At 43.3% G+C, this 23,096-nt stretch overlaps 1 protein-coding gene across 1 annotated transcript in view; it reads left to right on the top strand.

Annotated features, from left to right (window-relative positions):
* Positions 1-23,096, top strand: part of LOC124617385 — a 1,108,641-nt gene that overhangs the window by 791,970 nt on the left and 293,575 nt on the right. The window lies entirely within an intron of this gene.

Below are 23,096 nucleotides of genomic sequence, written 5' to 3'. Positions count from 1 at the left end.
CACATTGAGCAAAAACTAGATTCTTCAAACGCTCTTAGTCGCATTTATTTGTATGTTGCAGCCACTTACTATCTAATTCCGGAAACTGAACTCCGAAAAACAGTAGTTCGCATCACACCTGCTTTTTAATGTATAGTAGATTCAAATTGTAACACACTTATTCACGTTTTCCTTACGGTTGTATGTATTAGGTTTTTCTTCGCCCTTTGCACCAGTTACTGTATTCTAGCTAGGAGGAGAGACTGCCATAAGGAGCCATGTTTAATGAAAGACTAAACAACTCCACATAGTAAACCATATGCGTTTGGAAGAGGGTGGCGAGGGGGGGGGGCGGCAAGAGGAGTACTCCCCCCCCCCCCCCCTGTAATCTGTATCACAAAATTTGCATTCGTTACCGAATCCTCTTATACATCTAGAAGTGATTTCGTTTGAGTAGCTAAGTGTGTCAATTCTCATGACATATAACAAATTTTTTGTGAGACATATAAAAACGTCTCGGAACTGAACAGCTTACTAAGTGGAAATCATAGTCTTGCGACGCCACCCCCCCCCCTCCCCCCTCTCCCTCAGGATAAATGTCTGGGGAACCCAATGTAGAAGATTCTTGATTAAGGCGCCGTTACTGCGCTGATAGTTTTGAAATAGTGCGATGATTATTTCAAGCGAGCATCAATGATCTCATAATGGAAGGAATAACTATTTCATAGTGTCTGCTAAAAACTTACATACATATTATATATGATTAATGGCTCTAAACTAGAACATTTTAGGTTTTTTTTATCACGCGTTAACAGTAAGTTTTAAGATTAAGGAATGTGGTTGGTAAAGAAACGCTGATATTGTGGCTTTGAATCTCTGTCGCGCCCGGTCACTGCAACGTATGTGACGTAGTGTCTGTATTCAATACGCATTCTCTTTTGTAAAGTTACTAAACTGAGGAGGTACCTGATTCTCAGCCTCACTGGCAACTACCTCCCCCCTCAAAAGGGAACATTACTGGTTTGATGCAGCTCTCCATGCTACTCTATCCTGTGCAAGCTTCTTCATCTCCCAGTACTTACTGCACCCTACATCCTTCCGAATCTGCTTAGTGTGTTCATCTCTACATCTACATCCATACTCCGCAAGCCACCTGACGGTGTGTGGCGGAGGGTACCTTGAGTACCTCTATCGGTTCTCCCTTCTATTCCATTCTCGTATTGTTCGTGGAAAGAAGGATTGTCGGTATTCCTCTGTGTGGGCTCTAATCTCTCTGATTTTATCCTCATGGTCTCTTCGCGAGATATACGTAGGAGGGAGCAATATACTGCTTGACTCTTCGGTGAAGGTATGTTCTCGAAACTTTGACAAAAGCCCGTACCGAGCTACTGAGCGTCTCTCCTGCAGAGTCTTCCACTGGAGTTTATCTATCATCTCCGTAACGCTTTCGCGATTACTAAATGATCCTGTAACGAAGCGCGCTGCTCTCCGTTGGATCTTCTCTATATCTTCTATCAACCCTATCTGGTACGGATCCCACATTGCTGAGCAGTATTCAAGCAGTGGGCGAACAAGCGTACTGTAACCTACTTCCTTTGTTTTCGGATTGCATTTCCTTAGGATTCTTCCAATGAATCTCAGTCTTGCATCTGCTTTACCGACGATCAACATTATATGATCATTCCATTTTAAATCACTCCTAATGCGTAGTCCCAGATAATTTATGGTATTAACTGATTCCAGTTGCTGACCTGCTATTTTGTAGCTAAATGATAAAGGATCTATCTTTCTGTGTATTCGCAGCACATTACACTTGTCTACATTGAGATTCAATTGCCATTCCCTGCACCATGCGTCAAATCGCTGCAGATCGTCCTGCATTTCAGTACAATTTTCCATTGTTACAACCTCTCGATACACCACAGCATCATCCGCAAAAAGCCTCAGTGAACTTCCGATGTCATCCACAAGGTCATTTATGTATATTGTGAATAGCAACGGTCCTATGACACTCCCCTGCGGCACACCTGAAATCACTCTTACTTCGGAAGACTTCTCTCCATTGAGAATGACATGCTGCGTCCTGTTATCTAGGAACTCCTCAATCCAATCACACAATTGATCTGATAGTCCATATGCTCTTACTTTGTTCATTAAACGACCTTGGGGAACTGTATCGAACGCCTTGCGGAAGTAAAGAAACACCGCATCTACCTGTGAACCCGTATCTATGGCCCTCTGAGTGTCGTGGACGAATAGCGCGAGCTGGGTTTCACATGACCGTCTTTTTCGAAACCCATGCTGATTCCTACAGAGTAGATTTCTAGTCTCCAGAAAAGTCATTTTACCTCTAACACAATACGTGTTCCAAAATTCTATAACTGATCGACGTTAGAGATATAGGTCTATAGTTCTGCACATCTGCTCGACGTCCCTTCTTGAAAACGGGGATGACCTGTGCCCTTTTCCAATCCTTTGGAACGCTACGCTCTTCTAGAGACCTACGGTACACCGCTGCAAGAAGGGGGACAAGTTCCTTCGCGTACTCTGTGTAAAATTGAACTGGTATCCCATCAGGTCCAGAGGCCTTTCCTCTTTTGAGCGATTTTAATTGTTTCTCTATCCCTCTGTCGTCTATTTCGATATCTACCATTTTGTCATCTGTGCGACAATCTAGAGAAGGAACTACAGTGCAATCTTCCTCTGTGAAACAACTTTGGAAAAAGACATTTAGTATTTCGGCCTTTAGTCTGTCATCCTCTGTTTCAGTACCATTTTGGTCACAGAGTGTCTGGACATTTTGTTTTGATCCACCTACCGCTTTGACATAAGACCAAAATTTCTTAGGGTTTTCTGCCAAGTCAGTACATAGAACTTTACTTTCGAATTCATTGAACGCCTCACGCATAGCCCTCCTCACACTACATTTCGCTTCGCGTAATTTTTGTTTGTCTGCAAGGCTTTGGCTATGTTTATGTTTGCTGTGAAGTTCCCTTTGCTTCTGCAGCAGTTTTCTAACTCGGTTGTTGTACCACGGTGGCTCTTTTCCATCTCTTACGATCTTGCTTGGCACATACTCATCTAACGCATTATGTACGACGGTTTTGAACTTTGTCCACTGATCCTCAACACTATCTGTACTTGAGACAAAACTTTTGTGTTGAGCCAACAGGTACTCTGAAATCTGCTTTTTGTCACTTTTTCTAAACAGAAAAATCTTCCTACCCTTTTTAATATTCCTATTTACGGCTGAAATCATCGATGCCGTAACCGCTTTATGATCGATGATTCCCTGTTCTGCGTTAACTTTTGCAAATAGTTCGGGTCTGTTTGTCACCAGAAGGTCTAATATGTTATCGCCACGAGTCGGTTCTCTGTTTAACTGCTCAAGGTAGTTTTCAGATAAAGCACTAAAAAAATTTCACTGGATTCTTTGTCCCTGCAACCCGTTATGAACGTCTGAGTCTCCCAGTCTATATCTGGCAAATTAAAATCTCCACCCAGAACTATAACATGGTGGGGAAATCTACTCGAAATATTTTCCAAATTATCCTTCAGGTGCTCAGCCACAACAGCTGCTGAGCCAGGGAGCCTATAGAGACATCCAATTACCATGTCTGAGCCTGCTTTAACCGTGACCTTCACCCAAATCATTTCACATTTCGGATCTCCGTCAATTTCCTTCGATACTATTGCACTTCTTATCGCTATAAACACGCCTCCCCCTTCACTGTCCAGCCTGTCTCTGCGGTATACATTCCAATCTGAGTTTAGGATTTCATTACTATTTACATCTGGTTTCAGCCAACTTTCTGTCCCTAGTACTATATGGGCGTTGTGACCGTTTACTAATGAGAGCAGTTCTGGGACCTTTCTGTAGACGCTCCTGCAGTTTACTATTAGCACATTAATATTGTTATTCCCTGTTGCATTTTGCCTACTCCTACCTTGCTGCGTCTCAGGAGGCGTCTTGTCGGCCCTAGGGAGGGGATTCTCTAACCTAAAAAAACCCCATGTGCACTCCACACGTACTCCGCTACCCTTGTAGCCGCTTCCGGCGTGTAGTGCACGCCTGACCTATTCAGGGGGACCCTACATTTCTCCACCCGATAGCGGAGGTCGAGAAATTTGCACCTCAGATCTTCGCAGAATCGTCTGAGCCTCTGGTTTAAGCCTTCCACTCGGCTCCAAACCAGAGGACCGCGATCGGTTCTGGGAACGATACTACAAATAGTTAGCTCTGATTTCACCCCGCGAGCGAGGCTTTCCGCCTTCACCAATTCCGCCAACCGCCTGTACGAACTGAGGATGACCTCTGAACCCAGACGGCAGGAGTCATTGGTGCCGACATGAGCAACAATTTGCAGTCGGGTGCACCCAGTGCTCTCTATCGCCGCCGGCAGAGCCTCCTCCACATCTCGGATGAGACCCCCTGGCAAGCAGACAGAGTGAACACTGGCCTTCTTCCCCGACCTTCCCGCTATTTCCCTAAGGGGCTCCATCACCCGCCTAACGTTGGAGCTCCCAATAACTAATAAACCCCTCCCCCCGTGTGCCTGCTCGGACCTTGCTGAAGGAGCAGCCACATGTCCACTCACAGGCAGAGCGGGCGATGCCACACGGCCAGACTCCACATTGACCCTCCGCCTCGTGCCCTCTACGATTTTTACCCTCTACGCTGCCCTCCAATGCTAAATTTGTGACCCCTTGATGCCTCAGAACATGTCCTACCAACCGGTCCCTTCTTTTTGTCAAGATGTGCCACAAACTCCTCTTCTCCCCAATTCTATTCAATACCTCCTCATTAGTTAAGTGATCTACCCAACTAATCTTCAGCATTCTTCTGTAGCACCTCATTTCGAAAGCTTCTATTCTCTTCTAGTCCAAACTATTTATCGTCCATGTTTCACTTCCATACATGGCTACATTCCATACAAATACTTTCACAAACGACTTCCTGACACTTAAATCTATACTCGATGTTAACAAATTTCTCTTCTTCAGAAATACTTTCTTTGTCATTGCCAGTCTACATTTTATATCCTCTCTACTTCGACCATCATCAGTTATTTTGCTCCCCAAATAGCAAAACTCCTTTACTACTTTAAGTGTCTCATTTCCTAATCTAATTCCCTCAGCACCACCCGACTTAATTCGACTACATTCCATTATTCTCGTTTTGCTTTTGTTGATGTTCATCTTATATCCTCCTTTCAAGACACTGTCCGTTCGGTTCAACTGCTCTTCCAAGTCCTTTGCTGTCTCTGACAGAATTACAATGTCATCGGCGAACCTCAATTTTTTAATTGCTTCTCCATGGTTTTTAATACCTACTCCGAACTTTTCTTTTGTTTCCTTTACTGCTTGCTCAATATACAGATTGAATAACATCGGGGACAGGCTACAGCCCTGTCTCACTCCCTTCCCAACCACTGCTTCCCTTTCATGCCCTTCGACTCTCATAACTGCCATCTGTTTCCTGTACAAATTGTAAATAGCCTTTCGCTCCCTGTATTTTACCCCTGCCACTTTTAGGATTTGAAAGAGAGTATTATAGTCAACATTGTCAAAAGCTTTCTCTAAGTCTACAAATGTTAGAAACGTAGGTTTGCCTTTCCTTAATCTATTTTCTAAGATAAGTCGTAGGGTCAGTATTGCCTCACGTGTTCCAACATTTCTACGGAATCCAAACTGATCTTCCCCGACTTCGGCTTCCACTAGTTTTTCCATTCGTCTGTAAAGAATTCGCGTTAGTATTTTGCACCTGTGACTTATTAAACTGATAGTTCGGTAATTTTCACATCTGTCAACACCTGCTTTCTTTGGGATTGGAATTATTATATTCTTCTTGAATACAGTAGCGAGCAAATAAGAGAAAAAATCTCCCGAAAAGAAAAAGAGAAGGAACGTTTTCGTATTGAAATTGTCAGTGACAGGTAGAACGCATCAAAAAGGTAACATAACAATGCATGTTTGAATTTACTTCTATAACTGTAATAAAATCAGCGCAAAATCCTGTGACTCCGCAACTGAAGCTGTACTTCGCCTAGGTTTTATCTGTAGCACGAATAATAATGAAGTTAAAATCTGCTGCATTGTTAGACCGCATCTTATTTCTTCTTTCGACCACTTTGCTGGGGTGTTCTTCAGGATCTTGTGATGTCCTCTGTAGATAGAGTGCTCAAGGACCTGAAGAAAATCCCAGCACAAAGGTCGAAATGTCCATTGTTTCGAAAAATATGACGCGGCCTAACAACCAAGAAGATTTTAACTTTAGCAACAAGGACCACGAATGCCTGCAGACTTACATAAGTGTATTACTAACAGGTTTTTAGGAAACTTAGTTTTTGTACACAACTGGTTCGTTGGAGTTAAGGAACGAAACGAGCTCATCGGCACCTAGATCAAGAAAGAATGCTTCTGGAGAAGTCATATCAGTCACAGCAGAAGGGTGTGGGGGGGGGGGGGGGGCACGTCTCCCAGCATCCTACCTCCCGCCAACCTGATTAAGGGCGAAGACAGTTATAGAGTAAAGAACGCCTTCTGGCTGGGAAATTCGTAATAGTGAGAAGGCTAAACACACAGTGGGCATCCGTTGGTCCGACAATAAAACAAGGTGAAGTGTACATAGCTGTACTGTAATGAGTAGTGTGTTCGAAATACATACCTAACAAATAACTGTGGGAATAAATTATTTTGACGAATATGAACCTGTTAAAACTAACTTAATTACGCTATAGTTAGAGGCGTACCCGGTGGAAAGGCAGGGGATGGTGACAGATACTTAAAAGAGAAAGAAAAGAAAAAGATCTTCACAAACCGAACTCACATCCTGCGCCGTGCCACACAGACAGGCGTTATCAACTCAGTCTGAAGAACGTTGGAACAAATAATCGGCACTGGCTAGCAGCAAGTGTATCCAGAACAAATTCTGAACTCTCAAAACTATTTGACCATCCATCGCGAAACTAACAGGGCGCCCTGGCACCAGCTCACGGTCTGGTTACGCTCCTGATTGTAGTCCTGTTCTATTAGAATAGGGTCAAGAATTCCCAGCGAAAGTCCGCCTACTTAGCTGGGTGGTAACGTGCTAGCCTCCGATGCAGTGGGCCCGGGTTCGATTCCTGGCCGGGATGGAGATTTTCTCCACTAGTGGACTGGGTGTTGTGTTGTCATCTTCATTTCATTCTCACCACCGGGACGAAGGTCGTCTATTGTGGCGTCGACTGGAATAAGACTTGTACTCAGCGGCCGAACTTCCCCGGATGGGGCCTACCGGCCAACAATGCCATACGATCATTTCATTTCCAGCGAAAGTACATTTTACTAAGTAGGCACATCGGCAGAGGTTAAATATAAGAGGATTACAGCCTGTACGATGGTCAATGAACACTAAATACACCTCCCAAGAGTAATAACCAAGGCTTTCTGACAAATCCAGTTATTTCATTCGGTGACTAATACAACGAAAACTCTTTAGCTGGTTTAATGTGACAAAGGAAAATGTAAGGGCTCATCCAGGATTTGCACTTTTTTTTTTAACCAGTACATACGTTATTTAGAATTAATAACAAGAATACTGTTTAAAGTTACAAAGCATGCAGCATTTACACACCTCTCTACATTCATTTCGTATGTGATTTGCCGCTATTTCTTTCAATACGTTCCTCTCTTCTTAACGACTTTTTTCTCTCAATCACGCTTCTGAACAAGTGCGACGCATTTTTCAGTTCGATTTTAAAAACCAGTTTTCCTTCTATTCTACCGAGCGAGGTGGCGCAGTGGTTAGCACGCTGGACTCGCACTCGGGAGGACGACGGTTCAAATCCGTGTCCGGCCATCGTGATTAGGTTTCCCGTGATTTCTGTAAATCACTTCAGGCAAATGCCTGGATGGTTCCCCTGAAAGGCCGATTTCCTTTCCCATCTTTCCCAAATCTCATGGGACCGATGACCTTGCTGTTTGTCTTCTCCCCCAAAACAACCAACCTTCTATTGTATAATCAGTCAAGACATGACAGGCAATCAAACAAACTATGAAAGTGCATTTAATACGACTGGAAAAAAAGGGGAAGTCAATAAGTACCTGGATCTAATTGTACTCACCAGCCGCTAGACGGCATCGTTGTCTTCGACTATGGTAGGTTGCGCCTTACCACATCACTCCGCTTTGGGCTGTTAAGACCCAAGGAAGGCTGTACCGCTCTCTGTTTGCACTATAAAACAACACCCTTCCGCAGACCGGTTTTTGTGGTCTGAATGACTACAAGGAGCTGCAGTCCATGGACTTTCAGCACAATACGGGGACAATGTTTTGTGACAGTGAAGTGTTTACCAGTAAACTGAACAGTTCAAAAGTGGTCGAAAGAGCGTGAATGATGATGAAAGAGCGGGGTCCAGCTACAGCCGCAACAGATGCCAATGTTTAACAAGACAAATTAGTCACGGGTCTGCTTATCAGATCACGCATAACAGGCGTTTCTTTTGAAGCATGACAATGCGCATCCACATACCGCCACCCACACTGCTCAAACTCTTCAGATACTACGTTCGTGGTATTCGAGCATTCTGCATACAGTCCCGCTCTCGCCCAGTCTGCCATCTGTTAGAGCCACTTGAAGAAGCTTTAAGAGGCCGTCGATTCAGTTCCGATCAGCTGGTAAAAGAAACGGTGTACACTTAGCTAGCTTGTAGCCTAACGAAAGCCCTTTTTTTCGGAACGCATGGGAAAGCTTGCGCCACGCTGGACCAAGCGGGGTGACTACATTGAAACATAACGTCAATAAAAATTGTGCATTTTTGTTGTAATAAATTATAAAAATTGATTGTTGATTTATCCCCGTGTACGTAGGCAATGCTTTGTATTAAACAACTTGGTAAAATTCTTGCTTTCATTATGAGTAATATGACATACACTAGGTGATCAAAATTATCCGGACACCTGGCGGAAAATGACTTACAAGTTCGTGGCGCCCTCCATCGGTAGTGTTGGAATTCAATATGGTGTTGGCCCACCCTTAGCCTTGATGACAGCTTCCACTCTCGCAGGCGTACGTTCAATCAGGTGCTGGAAGGTTTCTTGGGGAATGGCAGCCCATTCTTCATGGAGTGCTGCACTCAGAAGAGGTATCGATGTCGGTCGGCGAGACCTGTCACGAAGTCGGCGTTCTAAAACATCCCAAAGGTGTTCTATAGGATTCAGTTCAGGACTCTGAGCGGGCTAGTCCATTATAGGGATATTGTTGTAGTGTAACCACTCCACCACAGGCCGTGCATTATGAACAGGTGCTCGATCGTGTTGAAAGATGTAATCGCCATCCCCAAATTGCATGAAGGTGCTTAAAACGTCAATGTACGCCTATGCTGTGATAGTGCCACGCAAAACAACAAGGGGTGCAAGCCCCCTCCATTAAAAACACGACCACACCGTAACACCACCGCCTCCGAATTTTACTTTTGGCACTACACACGCTGGCAGATGACGTTCACCGGGCATTCACCATACCCACACCCTGCCATCGGATCGCCACATTGTGTACCGTGATTCGTCACTTCATACAACGTTTTTCCACTGTTAAATCGTCCAAGATTTACGCTCCTTACCCCAAGCAAGACATCGTGTGGCATTTACTGGCGTGAAGTGTGGCTTATGAGCAGCCACTCGACCATTAAATCCAAGTTTTCTTACCTCCCGCCTAACTGTCACAGTACTTGCAGTGGATCCTGATGCAGTGTGGAATTCCTGTGTGGAATTCCTGTCGGGATAGATGTCTGCCTATTACACATTACGAGCCTCTTCAACTGTCGGCGGTCTCTGTCAGTCAACAGACGAGTTCGACCTGTACGCTATTGTGCTGTACGTGTCCCTTCACGTTTCCACTTCGCTATCACATCGGAAACAATGGACCTCGGGTTGTTTAGGAGTGTGGAAATCTCTCGTACAGACGTATGACACAAGTGACACCCAATCACCTGACCACGTTCGAAGTCCGTTGAGTTCCGCGGAGCGCCCCATTCTGCTCTCTCGCGATGTCTAATGTCGCTGATATGGAGTACCTGGCAGTCGGTGGCAGCACGATGGACGTAATATGAAAAACGTATGTTTTTGGTGGCGTCCGGATACTTTCGATCACATAATGTAACTACGAGGAGCGTTCAATAAGTAATGAAACACATTCTTTTTCTCGGCCAGTTTCGGTTAAAAAATGCGAAAGTTGTTGTGGGAGACGGTGGAATATTCCATCTTCAGCCCCTGTAGTTTCACGAATTTCCGATAAGTGGCGGCGCTATACGAGGTGTGGCTAGAAAAAAACCGGACTAGTACTGGTGAAACAATAAAACGAATGCAATAAGGCTGAAAGTCGCGTGGCCTGTCACGTGACTCTCGCTCCGCCTACTGCTCGAGTTTCATCTGCCTCCTGCACTCAGTCTGCCCGTGGCGTCTGTTTTAAGTAGTTGACGTTTTGTCTGTGCGTCGGAAAATGTTGAGTGTACAGGAAGAACAGCGTGTTAACATCAAATTTTGTTTCAAACTAGGAAAATCTGCAAGTGAAACGTTTGTAATGTTACAACAAGTGTACGGCGATGATTGTTTATCGCGAACACAAGTGTTTGAGTGGTTTAAACGATTTAAAGATGGCCGCGAAGACACCAGTGATGACACTCGCACTGGCAGACCATTGTCAGCAAAAACTGATGCAAACATTGAAAAAATCGGTAAACTTGTTCGACAAGATCGCCGTTTAACAATCAGAGCAGTGTCTGAGTTAACGGGAGTTGACAAGGAAAGTGTTAGGCAGATTCTTCATGAAAGTTTCAACATGAACAAAGTGTGTTCAAAAATGGTTCCAAAGTGTCTCACAATTGAACAGAAGGAACGCCGAAGAATGATTTGTTCTGACATCCTGGAAAACATTGAAAGTGATCCCACCTTCTTACAAAATGTTATTACTTGCGATGAATCGTGGGTTTTTACTTACGATCCCGAAACTAAACGCCAATCGATGCATTGGAAAACTCCTGGTTCTCCACGACAAAAAAAAGCACGAATGTCAAAATCGAAATTCAAGGCAATGATGATTGTTTTTTTTTTTTTTTTTTTTACATCAAAGGGATTGTGCACATTGATTGGGTATCAGAGGGACAAACAGTGAATCAGCATTACTACATTAGCGTCCTGGCTACCCTACGTGAGCGAGTACGGAGAAAACGGAACGATTTGTGGAGAAAAAAGTCATGGATCCTTCACCAAGACAATGCCCCAGCTCACAGTGCGTTGTCAGTGAAGACGTTTTTGGCAAAACACAACATTCCCATCTTAGATCATCCACCCTACTCACCTGATTTGGCCCTCTGTGACTTTTTTCTTTTCCCTAAAGTCAAGTCAGCTTTGAAAGGAACTAGATTTGAGACTGTTGAAGCAGTAGAAGAAAAAGCGACGGAAGTAATGTATGGACTTACCGAAAATGATCTGCAGCATTGCTATGAACAGTGGAAAATTCGTATGGAGCGGTGTAGAGACCGAGGAGGAGAGTACATTGAAGGATATAACATGAAATTGTAAATAATTGTAAATAAATGTTTTTTCCAGCATCAGTCCGGTTTTTTTCTAGCCGCACCTCGTACGTACGCTTGAAAAGTTGCGTCTCTAAAGGAGGTGCGTTCCAAGTAGAGAGCTGTCATTTAGCGGAAAACCTGAGCATCACAGATTCATAGGGCGAGCAGAATGTCTGCGGAGATCTGGCACTGAACAGAAGCACGATGAGCCGTTGGGCGAGGCGCCTGTCATCACGGGTACAACGTCGCGCAGACCTTTCCCAACCCCCACATGGCGGCACGCCGCGCACAGCTGTTTCTTCTGCACTGATGGAATGTGCGGACACTCTCGTTCGAGGTGATCGACGGATAACAATCAAACCACTCGCTACTAAACCAGAGGTGTCTGTTAGTGGTGCCGACACACTCGTCCATCAGAAGGGGTACTCAAAGATGTCTGCCCGATAGTTTCCTCGCCGCCTAACATCACCATGAAGAGCAGCGGAGGAAGATCTCCGTGAAATTGTTTGCGCGTTACGAGGCTGATCGTGATAATTGTGTGTCGAATATCGTCACAGGGGACGAAGCATGCGTTCATCACTTCGGGTAGAATCACAATAGATGAAATGCACACGATAAGCTAAAACAAAATAACAAAAGGGAGGAACATGAGATATGCAATATGGTGTGTTAAGCATGAAGATTTATTACTTGATTTATAGGTAAAATTTGTAGAAACAATTTTCAAAATGCAGCAAGAAGCGCATACAGGTGACAGGAAAAAACAAGAATATGACACACTAATTAGACTCAGTATTTGCCGCAGAAAACTAGTAATTGGTGCATGCACACTGGTAGACGGGGCATGATTTAACTGTAGCACTTTTCTTGCAACGAAACAAACCCCTTTTTACAGTGTATGAGGAGAAACGAAGGTGAGAGAAACAGAGGAAACACCTTCTCACTTAATTACTGATTCGTCGCACACTTTTTTTCCTTCTTGGCTTTGAAGAGAAGATGTATGCGGCGGAGACAGGTTTCATTGGTTGCTGCTGGTCACATGCAGGGAAGAGCGTTGTTGAGATTTATCTGCACAGTCTTCTTGAATGAAGAAATCGATTCAGTAATATTACTGTGTGAGATTTTTTTCAATATTGGAGTATTACATGGAAATGCTTCGAGACTTTGGAGTGTATTCGTATTTTCACCTGCTGATCATAAAAATATAGGTCTCACCGGGATTTGGACCCGGGACCTCCTGCACCCAAAGCAGGAACCCTACCCCTAGACCACTGAGTCCACTATAAAATATGTGCTTGTTGCATGCTTGCCTGCACAGTAGGCAAACACATTCCAGTGCCTCGCGTGCTGGTCTGTGAGTCACGAAGCAGCCTGGGTTTCTGGCACGGATCTGGCTCGCTCCAACAGACGAGTTAGCAGAACACTTTCCTTTTCGCCAGAGGAAGGAAGCAAAGTTAAAATGTTTTGTCACTGAGCTCGTCATGAAAATGATAAGTAGAATGGTGAGGGAGAATGAGCGACTCACGAACGTATCTCTCGCCTCCAGACCAGACGCAATATAGAAATATTATGGCATCTTTGATCATAAAAGCTGTTCATCTACCGTACACTACCTCTGACATGTTTAAGCGGCTATAATTCTTGCTTATTACTCAGGAAGCGTCGCGTAACGTACACGGTTACTGAGATACGGCGATTTGTGCATAGGCTTCCCCGAAGGAATGTGCGTAAGGCATCATGAAACATTTCTCACTTACATGTAAGTTGCTGTAGCGCTGGACACAACGTAAATCTGACAACTCAGAAATCTCGAAAGGTTAGACGTAAATGATGCAGCCGTCTTGGTAGTAATCCAAAATGATGCCTACGACTATGGACCATAACTAGAGAGTTACACGAAGAGCTGAACGTAGGCAACAATCAGCGATACGATAAAACGACACATCAGCAAAGTCGAAAACTTGAGACTGACAACACGACATCTAGGTTACACAGGAACAGTCAACCCGGAACTACGGCACCGTGTGAGTTCCATGCTCTATCACTGATGATCAGATTTAGGTATAAGGATGAAACCAACATCTGAACAGGGCAGTAGGGCCAGAGACCAAATGTACTGATAATGTTTGACTTGATATTAAAAATATCATGTTACCTTTAAAAAAACGTTTTGGTGAGAGAGCTGAGGAATCTGGAATTTTGTATAATATCAGGAAAATAACCGAAGTATGATACGAAGGAAGTAGCGACATTCTTAACGGTGGAAGCGACTGCGTGTAAGTTGTTATCACAGAGAAGAGAGCCCAAGAACAGTTCCTCCTGCTTCTGATCATTTATACACTGACAGTATAGTATTCTTTGGGGACAATAGAGCGAGCGATGGACAGGAAACACGAGGGAGAATGATTTTATTATTATAATCAAAAATTCAAGACGTAGTTGTGAATGATCCACGCCACACGCGTTTCATTCTTCTACTCACCACTTCCGGACATCTGCCGCAGAATATAGTCATATAATGCTCGAGCTGGAAGGGATTGGGATACTGCTGCTGAAACAACTCTACCTCCAGAATTTGATCGCCACAGGAACAAAGGTGGCGAAATGCTCGTCGAATCAATACACAGTAAGTAATTGTTCCTGTTTAATTTCGTAATCTCTATTACATGTCATATGGCGAGACGGCGTAAGACACTGCTGATGGTAATCGTTCATTCCGTTCAACGCTGTGATGATAAATTACGAAGACAACATCTAGAACATCTAGTTTCACTTTCTGCTTCCTTCTGTCTCTGCCATAAACTTCAAAGCAAAAATGGTACAGTCTACTTACGTCGTTCGGAATCACCAAAAATGCACACTAACACGCCACTCGCAGTGAGGGTGTGTGTGTGTGTGTGTGTGTGTGTGTGTGTGTACTCACAGAACCATTACAATTATGACAGATGAAATGATGCAAGTGGTATGAAAAACCGTAATGGCACATTGTGCTTATTCTCAAATATATATTTTTCTATCACCTAGTAATGAAAATTCCACGAACGTGATTTCCTTATCTGCCACAGAAAGATGGGGAGAGACAGTTAAACAATGCGCACACCGGAACACGTCCAGCATCATGAAGAAACGCAGACATGATTTTTTAGAATTAAATTTATCCATGTTTTATGGATATTCTTTGACAGCTGGGACCGTTTTGTAAGACTGTTAATGAAATAACATATACTGCAACAGTCTGTCACTTGTTGCTAATATTTCACTAGCACGACGCGTTTCGGCAGCATGCTGTCGTTATTATTGCATTTACAGTTACTTTTAGATTCTAATTAATTTGAAGTGGGGTTAGTGTGATGCACACAACGAAAACTACCCTAACTTCAAATTGATGACAATGTAAAAGTAACTGTAAAGTCACCTGATTATGGCAGCATGCAGCCGAAACGTGTCAAAATATTACTAACAAGTGACTGTCGTAGTATATATTATATCATAAAAAGACATGATTTTGTGTGCATAGCACCATGATTCTGAAAGGAACAGTAGGGTTTAATGTCCCGTCTAGGAAGTCAGATGCAGAGTAGAAGCTCACAATGGACACGAATGAAAGTGCAGACAGGCCGTGTAAAGGATTATCCCGGTATTCTCCTTAGGGAAACAACGAAATGGCTGCCCGGATAGTGATTTGAAAACCACTTCTCTCACATGCGAACGCAGTTCGATACCCATTGGACAATTCCGCTTGTGTCAAGTATGTGAGAAATTTCATTGTTCACGTGGGTAATAGAAAAATCTATGAAAATGAATGTCAAATGGAAACGTATGCACTTAGAAATATGGATGAGCGAAGACTAACAGCTTCCTGAGAGTTCAATAAGTGAGGCAACACCTCTTCAAAAGAAAGAGTGGCAGCTGAAAACTGAAGGCTTTCACACAAAAATAAGACTACCGCTGGAGATCACTGTAAAGTGACGTTAAACGGAAAACCGCAGTGGACCACAAAATAATAATTTATCAATAAATGGACACGAGCATTACTGTTTCGAATGTCAAGTATCTAATGTAGTCTACCTGGCTGTTAACGTTAACATCAGTATTGGGAAGCATAAAAGTCAGTTCCAAACAGACCTAAGGCACTGAAAATATCGCATCTGAAACTGAAATATGGGGAAAGAAGTGGAGAATTGTAAAAATGGCTATACCGTCGGTGAATCTTAAAATACAGAGTGAAAATATATAACAACAGTTTGAGGAACACTTAGATGGACTAGTAACAGACCTGGATTCTTGAGACACTTACAAGTGACTTTCATCCCCGAGAATCACTTGCGGATATGAAAGATGCCTGTTGCACCATTTTCCAGATGAGAATTTGAAGATTGGATAACTGAAAGGTCCACTTCAGGAGTCGAAATGAAGACTGCGGATTACAGAAAAGTAAAGCGACCATCGATTCGTAGGTTGGTTTGAACGCCACGGTGTTTTACAGGGCGTGATCCTAAGGAAGATGAGATGATATCTTCCTTTGTCGTATGAATGGACTGGATTTCGGGTTCACGCAGTATTCGTGTACTCCCTGTATAATCCACAAGTCACTGCTCAGTGTATGGCGGATAGTAATTTACATCAAAATTACTGCTTCTCTGACCAACTCCAATCGAATGTGTAGCACGGGTTTGTATGTCTTGAAATCGCTCTATCGCTTTTATCGTACTCCCAACGTCCTTACGACGGAGGTGGAAGACTCGTTGCACATTTTACCTCAAATTGCGAGTAAATTTACCCACATTTTCAGACAAATACGTCGTCTTTCTTTCAAAGATATATGGTAGACGGTTTCCATTACGGATACATGCACTTTTACCAAAACCCTCCCAGAAAAACTGTTTCTTTCCACCTAACATGCTATGTTTGTACGTGCTCATCGTGTGTCATTTCGCTTCGTAGTATGACCAACAGAGATTTAAATCACGTGACAGGCTCCAGACGTTTAGCGCTTATCGTCTAATCTCACACTTCGGGTTCTTTCTGTTTGTTATGGGCACTACCTTTCATTTACTCATACCACTTATCACGCAATCTGATATTGTAGGGTTCTTTCTATGTAGATCGTTTCGTAGGTGATTGCCTACAGCTGTTAAATAATTTGGGAAAAGCACATTAGTGCCACCAGCTGTAAAATTTCATGTTTATTCTCTACCGGTTTCGACTGTTACCATCACCTTCAAGGAGAAAAACATCGTACGTCAATGGTTCAATAATACGTTTCCGTCATATACGGGACATACAAATGTAGAACTTATATAATTGTCGTAATTGTCTTAACAGAGTCCTTATAAACACAGTCCATATAAACACGCTGTCTGTGCCTTGGCGCAATTACGTCTCTCCTGAGAAATTTGTCTCCTTAGAGATGACTGTAACAATCGAAACCGGTAGAGAAAAACATAAAACTGTACAGCTGATGGCACAAATCCGCTTTTCCAAACTAAGAACTGGGTAGCCCTCAACCGCGACACATCTTTTGTTATCATATCGTTAAAACGTGGTAGTTCCAACATTAATTATCATGTGATCTTATTGACATGTGATCTTGGACACTAATCGCCTCTCATACTATTTCATTCGGCAAATCAAACACCCAAATTATGTACCATTCTGGCTTTCTTTCTCAGTCGACAAGATAAAAAAATGGCTCTGAGCACTATGGGACTTAACATCTGAGGTCATCAGTCCCCTTGAACTTAGAACTACTTAACCCTAACTAACCTAAGGACATCAAACACATCCATGCCCGAGGCAGGATTCGAACCTGCGACCGTAGCAGCAGCGCGGTTCCGGACTGAAGCGCCTAGAACCGCTCGGCCACTCTAGCCGGCGACAAGATAAATAAAACAATAATGACGTAATACATCATTAAAAAATGATTTAAATACTGCCGATACAAGTTGTTTTGTTATTAGGGGGAAAGGGCTCTCACAAAGCATCGGTAAGCGCTCTTCAACAAACTTCACCAACAGCTTTTGGTTTTAGCAACCAACGAGTTGCAGAACGTCCATGAGATGATTTAGCAAAACAGCTTTAACCTTGCTTCTTTCCTCTGTTGAAAAGGGGAGTGTTCTCAAATGGCATATGCTAGTGACGTAGCTTCTTGCGATAGACGCCACACTTCTTCGTCTCTCACGTACCAGCACGCGAGTCGCTGGAATGTGTTTGTCGAGTGTGAAGGCTTTTCTGTCCTTCACAACGGGCTCAGTGGTCTAGTGGTATGATTCCTGCTTTGGGTGCAGGAGGTCCCGGGTTCAAATTCCCCTTCAATTTTTATTCCCAGGAGGTTTGAATACGAATACACCCCAAAGTCTCTAAGCATTCTCACACAACAGTCCAATACTGAAAGCAACCACGGAATATTGTGTAAAGAAATCTACAGTAATATGATTGGTTTGGTTTTCTATTCACGCAGTTTGTGCCTCAGACTTGTCATCTTCCGCAAGAACCTTGTGACTTCGCTCCTTCCGATCGCCTTTCAAGGATTGCAGGAACGTTCAAGAATCATCCCATTACAACAGAATAACCAGGAAGCTACCCATTCTGATGCGAAGGCAATGTAACCGGTAAATCGATGATGAAAATCCTACGATGAACTGGACGAAAACTATAAAATGTTAAGTATATTAAATACTGTCGAATTTGTTTTGTTACTAGGCAGAACAATTATCCGTTCTACATGTAACTCAAGTAGCAACGCAGTTTTTAGTCGAATTACTGTCTTAGAAAATTCTACCTTCCGTCACCCTGTTCGGTAACAGGGAGTCTGAAGAGAGTAAATCCCTGAGAGTATACAGTTAATTTATTTAATTTAAGACACGTCTCGTCAGAAATTTGCATCAAATGTTTCATTAAATAGTGATATTAAGTACACAGGGCGTCACTTCCAAGAACCGCCAGGCCCAATTTCTCTGGTGTTTCAGCCGATGTTTCCTATTTCGTTCTTTGCATAGTGTAGAGGGAGTCGTCACAAGTAAATCCAAAGCATTACACGTTTCATGCGACGGCCTTTGCCACTGGGAAGCTTCAGTTTGCTTGCCATCACAAAGAAAATTATTTTTAAAGCCTAATTTCACATTCCCTTTCGATAGACCGGTCCCAAATCAGTCTATGCGATATCTGTTTTACGGATATGTATTAACAGGGACAGTAAAAGCGGAAGAATGACGAGTAGCCCAGCAGCGACTCACGTTGAGCCCTGCCGCGCGTTATCTGCTACCGCAAGGCAGCAGTGCTATCCAGTCACAGCTGGAGAAATGGTCTTCCCGTTTTTCTGTTCCTGTTAACACATACTGATAAAAGGAATGTCGCACTAGAACTAATCTGGGACCGCTCTATCGAGTGGGCGCGTAAAATTCCACTTTAAAAATCATTTTGTTTTTAGTGGGAAACCAATCGACGCTATCCGTTGACACAAAGTTGCATGGAACATTTGATGAGCAGTATTTGTTTCGGCTGACTCCAGCTACACATTGCAAAAACAAATTTTCGCATATTTGCCGAAACACCAAAGGAGTGATGACGCTTACGAGAGACATCCGGTATGCTGGTGCCGTATTATGTGGCGTGGTAAAGTTGAAATACAGGGCTGCTATAAATCATTAATTCTTTTCCAAAGTATTACATGTACAAATATGACTAATGCGTGGATGGTATCGTGGACTCAACGAAACTGCATTGTGCCCATCAACTGGCGTTAGGAGTCCAGTGCCTTGACGAAATGGCAACAAAGCACGAAAAAACGGAGTGTTCAAAAAGTCTCTCCGCGGTGCCGTTGATTGTTAGCCGCGCGCGGCGTGTGATTGTTCGCCTGCGTGGGTTACTTCCCTTCAAGTGGACTCTTCCAACATTCCACTGCTTCCTTTATCTCAGCCAGCGTCAGTAGTATCGTTAGTGTGTGTCGTTACGTGGTGACGTGAACATTTAATTATAGTTCGTTTGTTTCATTTTTGTCACTGTTGAAATGCTAACCATTGAAGAACGTGTGCTTTTAGTCGAACAAGTTTTCCCGGAGACAACACTCCCACATTCGCGATACTGTGTAAGATTTGACTAACAAATTTCGAAGTACGGGTTCAGTGACAGATGCACCGAAGTGGTGCTCGTCCTCGCGTTTTGTCCGAGGATAAACTACTCGGCATTGCCGGTAAAATGTCCATGAGTCCCAACAAGTCAGTATGAAAATTCGCCCAAGAAATCGATGTTAGTGTCGGAACGGCCCACACAGCTGTAAGGAAAAAATGAGAACTTTTCCCATACAAAGTGACAGTCGTGCAAGAACTGAAAAATACTGATCGTGGCAAGAGACTGCATTACTGTCAACGGTTCAAAAAATTTCGTTCAACAAAATGGAAGGGATATTCTTAATGAACCTTTTTTCACTGATGAGGCGTGGTTTCATTTATCCGGGTACATGAACTCGCAACATTCTCGTTTATGGAGTACTGCAAATCCATTGCGTATTCATGAGGAACCACTTCATTCTGTGAAAATAGGAGTTTGGATTGCAATTTCTAGACGTCGGATTGTGGGTCCCATATTTTTCAGCGAAACAATAGACGCACAACGATGTTGCAGTGATATTCTGTACCCATTCATAGGAGAACTTGTGTTAAGTGAAATACTGAACGGTTGTTTTCAACAAGATGGTGCAACCGCGCATACAGCTCGCGTTACAATGTTACTGCTTGCTGATGTTTTTGGTGATCGCATACTTTCACAGGGACTTTGGCCTCCACGATCGTCTGACCTAACACCACCAGACTTTTTCTTATGGGGTACAGGAAAAGCAGCTGTCTTTAAAAACCGTCCAAAATCCATCGATGAATTGAAAACTGCAATATCCACTTTTACTGCCTCTGTTACAGAAGAAATGTTACAGCTTGTGTTTGGAAACATGATTAGACGAATTGAATTGTTTATTCAACAACAGGGGGACACTTTCAACATTTAATGTGAAAATTTGTAAGTAAAAATGAATATCCAATAAATTAATAACATGTATTTCACCGAGTTTCATTTCGGTATATTCACTGCGGCTTACGGCACGCGTAGCTAACAATCATACTGCACTGCCGAGAGACTTTTTGAACACTCCGAAGTTTGTATCCTGGAACGTGCGAGACCTTCCATTTGTCTGGGAACGTGTAAGTATCGGACGCTGGAATTCCTCGTTAAAGTGTGGCGCATGATCGTGATTCGCCGAAGGTTAGTATTTTCTATATAATATCATAGAAAATCTCCCAAAGATGTGGAGGAAATCAAAGGTAGTGGCGCTACTAAAACCTGGGAAAGACGCAGGTCAACCGAAGAACTACCGCCCAATAGCATTCCTGTGCCATCTGTACAAACTGTACGAACGAATAATCCTAAACCGCATAGCAAATATCGCAGACCAAAAGCTCATTCCCCAACAGGCTGGATTCAGACCCGGGAAATCATGCACCAGTCAAATCCTAGCACTCACAGAACACACAGAGGAAGGGTCTGAAAACAAACAAATAACAGGTGTAACATTGGTGGACTTAAGTTCTGCATACGACACCGTCAACCACAGAAAGCTCATGGAAAAACTGTACTGTACATTTAAGGATAATCAGTTCACAAAAATCATTGAATCTCTGCTGCAAAACAGACAGTTCTTTGTAATGCTGGACAGAAAAAAAAGCCGATGGCGCCGACAAAAGAACGGTGTCGCCCAGGGCAGTGTGCTGGCCCCCCTACTATTTAACCTATACACCAATGATCAACCAACACCGGAACGTACTACCCATTTCTTGTATGCCGATGATCTGGCCATTACAGCGCAAGGAAATAGCTTCGAGGAAGTAGAAGGGAAATTAGAAAGCTCGCTACACGTAATGTCTTAATACTATAAAGAGAACTCCCTCAAACCAAATACATCTAAGACACGGGTTAGTGCTTTCCACCTCCACACAAAACAGGCAAACAGGAAGCTGAACGTCACCTGGAATGGCAACAAACTGGACCATACGGATAAACCAACATACCTTGGTGTCGTGCTGGATAGATCACTGACGTACAGGTATCACTGAGAAAAAACCTGCCAAAAAGTTGCTGCCAGGAACAATATTTTAAGAAAACTGACGAATAGTAAATGGGGAGCTAGTCCGACTGTCTTACGAACAACTGCTCAAGCACTTTGCTTCTCCACGGGAGAATTTGCATGCCGTGTATGGTCTCGATCCACACATGCCAAAAAAGTCACTACAGTCCTTAATGAAACATGCAGGCTAACAACAGGATGCATGAAACCCACTCCACTTGGGAAAATATACAAAGCAGCCGGATTCTCATCTCCTGAATCCCGAAGAATTGCGCACGAACATACAGAAAAATTTAAACAGATTTTCGACGAGCGCCACCCGCTGCATGGTTCTTCATGTGGACGTAGCAGACTTAAATCCCGCAAGAGATTTCTCACTAGTGAATTGAACGAGCCTCCGAAGGACTACCCTGCTCACGAGAAATACCCAGCGGCAGTACATCAAGCTGGAAGATTTGGAGAACACTGAACCGCATCAGAAAAGGCGTAGCACCAGTTAAAGCAAACCTAGTCAAATGGGGCTTTAAGGACGAAGGAGACAACAAATGCGACTGTGGTGAAGTTCAGGATATGGAACACCTTCTGCAGTGCTCCATCTGCCAATCAAGGTGTACCCTTGACGAACTATGACTTGAGAAGAGAGAAACATTGGACTTAGCCCGACATTGGGCTGAAAGGCTTTGAAACAAATCTCCGGACACGAAAAAGTAAAAGTAAGTATAGAAAAAACTGTTTTTCTTGTGTAAAGAGAATTTGTCGGGTATCTCGTACCTAGTATGTTGCAGCTGTAGTTGATTCCGCAACTGACTGCTGATTCCTAGAATTTCATCTTCCAACAAGACGGGAGAACCTCTCATTGGAGCATCGATGTACGGCACTACCTAAACGTCGAACTTCCGCATATCGCTAGATTGGACGTAGTGTTCCTTGGGACCCCCAGGATGCCTAACCTATCGCCTTGTGAATTTTTCCTTTGCAGGCACATTAATGACCCCCACTGCCAAGAACACTGGAACAGCTCGGAGAACGCATCAGCGCTGCCGTGATGACCACTGACACGATTTTGCGACACAGAGTATTGAGCGAACTTTACTACCACTTGGGCGTATGTCGTTCGATCAGAGAGGGCTCGGAGTACATCTGTATAGTGCAAAATGCTAACTTGGTGACTTTACGGTTCTACTCAAGCATCACTCACATGTGTACATGTAACACTACGGAAAATATAGAACTCTGAAAACGAATGAATCACTTACAGTAGCCCTACATTTTCTAGGTATCAACTTACAAAAAAATCCTCCATTATATAAAATATGACAGTCCTTTAATTAAATGAATTTTAATTAACTGGTGAATCAAAAATCTCGGTCTTAAATCTAATTCACTTCATAGAACTCACTGCTCTCTGATGTTATGTTTTTGATAACACCGCTGACTCCAGAGAAGTGACA

Source organism: Schistocerca americana, chromosome 1 (genome assembly GCF_021461395.2).
Source record: "Schistocerca americana isolate TAMUIC-IGC-003095 chromosome 1, iqSchAmer2.1, whole genome shotgun sequence".
Lineage (NCBI taxonomy): Eukaryota > Metazoa > Arthropoda > Insecta > Orthoptera > Acrididae > Schistocerca > Schistocerca americana.
This window is presented reverse-complemented; position numbering and strand designations above follow the sequence as displayed.